This window comes from Talpa occidentalis, unplaced genomic scaffold, assembly GCF_014898055.3.
Source record: "Talpa occidentalis isolate TD23 unplaced genomic scaffold, MPIMG_talOcc4v2.1 talOcc4.15, whole genome shotgun sequence".
NCBI classification, from domain to species: Eukaryota; Metazoa; Chordata; class Mammalia; order Eulipotyphla; family Talpidae; genus Talpa; species Talpa occidentalis.
This window is the reverse complement of record NW_023601543.1, coordinates 36,428,741-36,435,370: the sequence shown is the minus strand read 5'-3', so window position 1 is coordinate 36,435,370 and position 6,630 is coordinate 36,428,741. Positions and strand designations below refer to the sequence as shown.

Here is a 6,630-nt window from a genome sequence, read left to right as displayed (position 1 = left end):
CTGTAGTTTTCCTTTTTTTGTTGTCTTGTTTGGTTTTTTTATTAGTTGTTGTGTAATGTTGGCTTCATAGAACGTGTTGGTATTGTCCCTTCCTTCTCAATTTTTTGGAAGTTTGTGAAGGATAGGCACTAATCGTCTCTGAATGTTTGGTAGAATTCATTTGTAATCCATCAGGTCCTGGGCTTTTGTTTTTGGGGAGGTTTTGATTACCATTTCACTTTCGCCGCTTGTAATTGGTCTGTTTAGGTGTTCTATTTCTTCTTTATCTATCTTTTTAGCTTTGGGTGATTGTAGAGTTGTAGGAATTGTCCTCTCCTCTAGATTGTTAACTTGTTTCCATATAACTGTTCATAGTAGTTACTGATTATTCTTTGATTTCTGCTGTGTCGTTGTGATTTCTCCTCTTCATTGATGATCCTGTTTATTGTGCTTTCTCCCTTTTTTCCTTTGTGAGCCTGGCTAGGGGTTTGTCTATTTTATTGATTTTTTCAAAGAACCAGCTCTTGGTTTCATTGATCTTTTGATTGTTTTTTTAGTTTCAATTCATTTATTTCTGCTTGGTTTTTTTATTATTTTTTTTCTTCTACTGGTTTGGGGTTTTTTGTTGTTCTTTTTCTAGATCTTTGAGCTTCGAGATTAGGTTGTTTCTTTGATTTCTTTCTTGTTTCTTGATGTGAGCTTCTTTGCTATATATTTTCCTCTTATTACTGCTTTTGCTGCATCCCATACATTTAGGATATTGGTGTCCTCCTTGTCGTTCAATTCAAAGAATTTTTAATTTCTTCTTTGATCTCCTCATTAGTCCAGTGGTCTTCCAGTAGTGTGGTTTTTAATCTCCATGAGGTAGGAAGTTCCTTGCCTTCGTTTTATGGTTTATTTCTAGTTTGATGCCTTCATGGTCAGAAAAGATGGTTGATATGATTTCAATCTTGGTGTATCTGTTGATGTTTGTCTTGTGCCCCAGTATGTGATCGATCCGGAGAATGATCCGTGTGCGCTTGAGAAAAATGTGTACTCCGTTTTTTGGGTGGGGTTTAGTGTTCTATAGATGTCTGTTAAGCCCAATTGCTCTAGGTCCTTATTTAGAGCTTTGGTTTCTTTACTTATTTTTTGTCTTGTTGATCTATCCATTGTGATAGTGGTGTGTTGAAGTCTCCCACTACGTATGGTTTTCTCTGATGTCTATTTTCAGAGAGGAATAACAGTTGTCTGATATATTTTGGTGCTCCTTCGTTTGGTGAGTATATGTTAATGAGTGTTATTTCTTCTTGAAGTATTGTCCCCTTGATCATAATGTAGTGACCATTGGGGTCTCTTTTTATCTTTTTGAGTTTGAAATCTGTTTTATCTGATATAAGTCTAGCTGTTCCTGCTTTCTTTTTTGGTCCATTTGCTTGTAGGATTGTTTTCCATCCTTTAACTTTGAGCCTATTTTTATCTTTTGTAGCTAAATGTGTTCCTGGAGACAGCAAAGGTTGGTTTTGTTTCTTAATCCAGGCTGCCAACTCTGTGTCTTTTTATTGAAGAGTTTAGTCCATTTACATTTAGAGTTAATATTGATATGTTAGCATCTGTATTTGCCATTGTGTTGTCTTTCCTTTGATTTTATTTATTTATTCTTTTAATAATTTTTTTTGGCCTTCTTTCATTGTTATTCGTCCCTCTGAGTTCTGGCTTTAGGACTCCTTGTAGTATTTTTGGAGGGGGGTTTAGTTGCAATGAAATTCCGGAGTTCTGTTTGTCTGGGAAGGTCCATATTCTTTCTTCAAAGAGAAAGGAGAGCTTTGCGGGATAGAGAATTCTTGGTTGGCATCTGTTTTCTTGGAGTCTGTTGACTATGTCCCTCCATTCTCTCCTTGCCCGTAGTGTTTCTTCGGAGAAGTCTGATGTCAGCCTGATTGGCTTTCCTTTGAATGTTATCTGTTTCTTCCCTCTTGCCAGCTTCATTATTTTTTCCTTGTCCTGGATTCTTGGGAGCTTTACTATTATGTGTCTTGCTGTATTTTTCCTTTCGTCGTGGAAGTTTGGTGTTCTTCTTGCTTCTTTTATATCAATTTTCAGCTCCTTCTTCACATTTGGGAAATTCTCTTCAATTATCTCTTTGAATATTTTCTCTGTTCCTACATCTCTCTCCTCTCCTTCTGGTATTCCTATAACTCTTATATTTCCTTTCCTCATGGAGTCAGATAGTTCCCGAAGTCTTTCTTCGTTCTTTTTCCTTCGTACTTCTCTTTCCTTTTCTGTTTTGGTTCTTTTTATTTCTGTGTCTTCAAGAGTACTTATTCGTGCTTCCATTTCATCTATTCTGCTTTCATTGCTTTTCCCAGAATTCTTTAGTTCTTCCACTAATTCTTTGATCTCCTGCATTTCTTTTACTTCCCTCTTTAGGGACTCAATTTCATTCTTCTGACCATTGTTTTCCCTCTCTAGGGACTCAATTGCATTCTTCTGATCGTTGATTATTTTTTCCTTATCATTGTTTTCCTTTATGACTTCTGTCAGTTTTTTAATCACGGCAATTTTAAATTCTCTTTCTGGAAGGCTCAGAAGTTCTTCCAAGTTACTGTCGTTGCAATCTGGGGGCTGCTTTTCTTTTTGTGGTGTGCTTTTTCCCTGGGGAGTTGCTAGGTTGCGTGTGGTTCTTCTCCTCCCTACTGTCTGTTTTCTAATTTGCCGTATGCGTTGGGACACTGTGTAGTTGGGACTGGCCGGCATCTTGGGTGAGCTTCTCTTCTCTCCTCTGGTTCCTCCAGGAGTCATCTGTCAGTTTCAAGCAGTCTTTACTGGAGAAAGGTCCCTGTTCTAAAATGCCGATGTGGGGACACACTCCCCTGTGCGCCTGGTCTGCCCCGGCGGTGGGTTCCTGCTCCCCCTCTGGGCTTGGACTGCAGGCCAGAGGGGGTCTGGCGTGGGCGAACTTCCCCCGCTCACCTCTGGCTCCTGAGGAATCCTTCTGCAGGTAGTCTTTACTGAAGAAATGTCCCTGTTCTAAGATGGTGATGTGGGACACACTCCCTGTGCGTCCGGTCTCAGGCACACTCTTCTGCGCGCCTGGTCTGCCCCGGCTGTGGGTGCTCGCTCCCCCTGTGGGCTCAGACTACTGGTGGGAAGGGGCCCGGCGTGGGCTAACTCCCCAGCTGGCCACTGGCTCCTCTAGGCGCCTCTGCTGGCTTCAAGTCGCTAGGTGGCGCCAGAGATCTCTCCTGGAGGCCTTGGGGAGCTGATTTTCCACCCCGTGGGACAGGGAATAGAGCGGGAATGGTAGGGTAAACCTCAACGGCTTTGGGGTGCTGTGTCTGCCTTGTGCCCCACCATCGTGGGGAACCCACGCCCCTAGTTTTGTGCCCCGGGTGTCAGTTCCAAAGCCCTCAGTTCCAGGACTCAGGCTGTAGCCCAGTTCAGTGGTGCGGGAATGGCGCCTTTTGAATCCCGCTCCCGTGCCTGGGCACCTGGGCCTGCTCACTCAGTGAGGGCCTCCGCGCGTCTCCCCGCAAGCCTAGGTCGCAGGCGCAGGGACCTGGGCAGCTGCGATCTGGATCCGCGTTTGCTTTTCAACTGCACTGCTTTTCCGTGCATGATCCTGATCCACACTTGGTTTTCCAGCGCGCTGCTGTTCCGCGCAATCCTGACCGCGATCCGCGCCTGTTTTTCCAGCGCGCTGCTTTTCCGTGCAAGCTTACTGGGTGGCCCGGGGCTGTGTGCTGGTGCTGGTCTCCTCCCCGGGGGCGGGGCCTCTCTTCAATGGCGCCTGGAGCCGTTTGCTCACCTCCGCGGCGGATCCTGCGGGGTTCTCCACAGCTCCCGTTCACGGGGTGTGGTGGCTGCAATAGTTCCTTTCCACTCACAGTCCCGCTTGCTGTGTCGTTTGTTCTTGTTGGTTGTTTTGGTTTGTTTTTTCTCCCTCTCTGCTGGTCAGAGAGTGCCGCCTCTGTGGGCGGGGGAGGGGAGCAGGGTTCTGCGCTTCCCTCCCTTCTAGTCCTCTTTTATGGCCACTTTCTTCTTCTTCGGGCAGTTCGCTGGCGTCACCCGTTTATCTTCCGTGTCCCAGTTCTCACTGGGACCTGCAGCTTTTCCTCCCTATTAACTTTTTTTAATGGGAGATCTTACTCGCAGCTTCTCCTCGCCGCCATGTTGCTCCGCCCCCCCCCTCTTAATTTTAAGTTCATGCATAGGTAGACCTATTTCCTGTTGTTCAGTGTTACATAAAGTTGCATGTATTTTATCATCACAATGATGCTGTTAAATAGATACTATCATTTTATAGATAATGAAAGCAGAAAAGACAAGAAGTTAAATAGCCTGTTTAAAATGAACGTGTAAATGGTAAAGTTATCCTTTTTTGAAATTTAATGTTTTGCAAATTATATCAAGTACTTTATGTTATTGAACAATAATTCTATGAGGTAAGCACTTTTATCCTAATTTTACAGATAAGGAAATTTAGGCCTAGAGGGATTGCCCAATGTCAAATCATATTGTTGATTAACTGGAGAGTAGTAGTGCTGAATTTTATTTTTTAATTTTTTAAATCTAATTTTTTTTTTTTGCTTTTACTAGTTCTCTTTTTTAAAATTGTTTTCCATCATTGTTCATTTTTGAACAATATTTCCCCCCTTCCCCCCTGGTGTTTTCCCCATAGAATTTCCTTCACCAATGTACCCCTGTACCATCACCTCAGTTCCCTGTGCTCCTCCCTCCCTCCCTCTGATCCCTCTCCCTCCTCCTCCCCTGCAGGCAGGATATCTTTGATTTATAATTGTCTGTTTTTGTTTTGTTTTGTTTTGTTATTGTTTTTTTTAAGATTTATTTATTTATGCCTACAAGAGCTGGGTACTGGCCAGAGGTGTGGGGGGTGAGAGGATTCACCAGAGACAGAGTAGGGAACAGAACAGGTGCATTGACTGAAATACACTGCTGAGGGGAGCAGCGGGCAAGTCAGGAGAGGTCTGCTGTTGCCATGTGGGTTGTTCCTTGGCGGGCCAGGGGCTGTGGACTGCTTCATAGGTTGCATCTTAACCCCTTGCGCCACCAGGGAGACCCTATATTGTTATTATTTTTAAAAACGGTCTATGTTGACTCTAAAGCCCACTGTCATTTCCATTCTAGTATTCTGCCTCTTGTGGGTAAACTATTTTAGCTTGCTAAACTTTTGTCTCTTTTTCTGAGATTACAATGTCACTATGAACATTAAACCATATAGAGTGTTTTATAGACTAAAGTACTATACAAAATTGAATATATTATTATAATTCTTGGTATATCTAGGCCTGTCTGGTTTAATTTGTGGAGGTAAGCAATCACAGAAGGGCATAGTTGTTGTAGTTTTGTTGTTGTTCTTATTGTTGTTTGCTTGTGAGTCATGTAATTTACTTGGCTTTTAGGAGGACCAAGTAGGTATGCTATAATTCTGCCATATCCTGGCCAGACTGCCTCTCTATCTTGGAGAACAAATGCTTATTATTTGAGTAGGCCATGTATAATGGAAATTCCTCCTTTTTTTTTTTTTTTTTTAGTATAGGCTTGCAATTAAGTTTCCCCATTATATGTTATATAGATATTTTTATTTTCTATAGGACTAAAGTTTAATGAGTTTATATAAACTCTTTCACGATCTATCACTCTCAAGAGTTACAAGTGCCCTTGTGAAACATTTTTATTTAATAAAGGTATTCTTTGTGCAACCAGTAAGTCCATAGTTGTCTTAGTTGAAATGGAGAATGGATCACACTCGTTCTGAAACTCTTTGTCCCATGATTCTTTGCATGATTGTCAGAATGGGCAAAGCATGATTCCTAAATATGATTTAGCTTTCCCTATCTTTTCAGTTGTAGATTTTAATTTTAAAGTACAACAGTGTAAACAAACTTTTGATGCCCACATGACAGAAAAGGTTAGTTGGTAGCCTTTTCTGTATAATCATTTTATTGTAAAATATAACCACACTTTGAAGACTTAAATCAGTATATTTATTTATTTCACCCAGTCAGACATTGTAGCTTTTCCTTCACTGACTTACTAAATAAAAAATGTATTCCCAATCCCCACCAAAAAAAAAAATGTTCCTGTTTAGAATGGTTTTGTAAATCATCAAATGGAAGTTAGCTCATCTTTCTACACAGAGATGTTAGCAAACTAGTAAGCTATGATGAGCAAACTTGTAAGCCTAGTTGAGCTTACTAGTTACATGCAAGTGAAGAGGTCAGTCTTTTCTGCTCTAAAGAAGAAACATGTGCCTTAATTATTAGTGTGAAAAGAAAAATTGTGATCATTAATTCTAGTATGCAGGGGATCTGTTATTTTTTTCCTTTTTAATAGGGACTGGAGGGGGTAGGGTTCAGTTTCATAAATATGCAGAATACTACTGTAGTGGTTTTTTTTTGCAGTAACACTAAAAGCATGTATTATTTTAAGTCATATTTTGAATTCTCTGAGGAATGTTAAGAAACAGAGATTTTCACTTATGAATGTCCCTCTAATATGTAGAAAGCTTTTCAAATGTGTGTATAGAAATGTATCACCTTATATTTTTTTTCAGTTTCACTTAACTTTGTAGCATAAAAATATGTATTTGTTTCTTTCTGTAAATTATGTAAAACTGGTCCAGTCGTGAGGTATGAATTGCTTAAAATT

At 40.9% G+C, this 6,630-nt stretch overlaps 1 protein-coding gene across 1 annotated transcript in view; it reads left to right on the top strand.

The window, feature by feature from the left end:
- Window positions 1-6,630, top strand: part of LOC119245581 (protein diaphanous homolog 2) — a 711,837-nt gene that overhangs the window by 536,971 nt on the left and 168,236 nt on the right. The window lies entirely within an intron of this gene.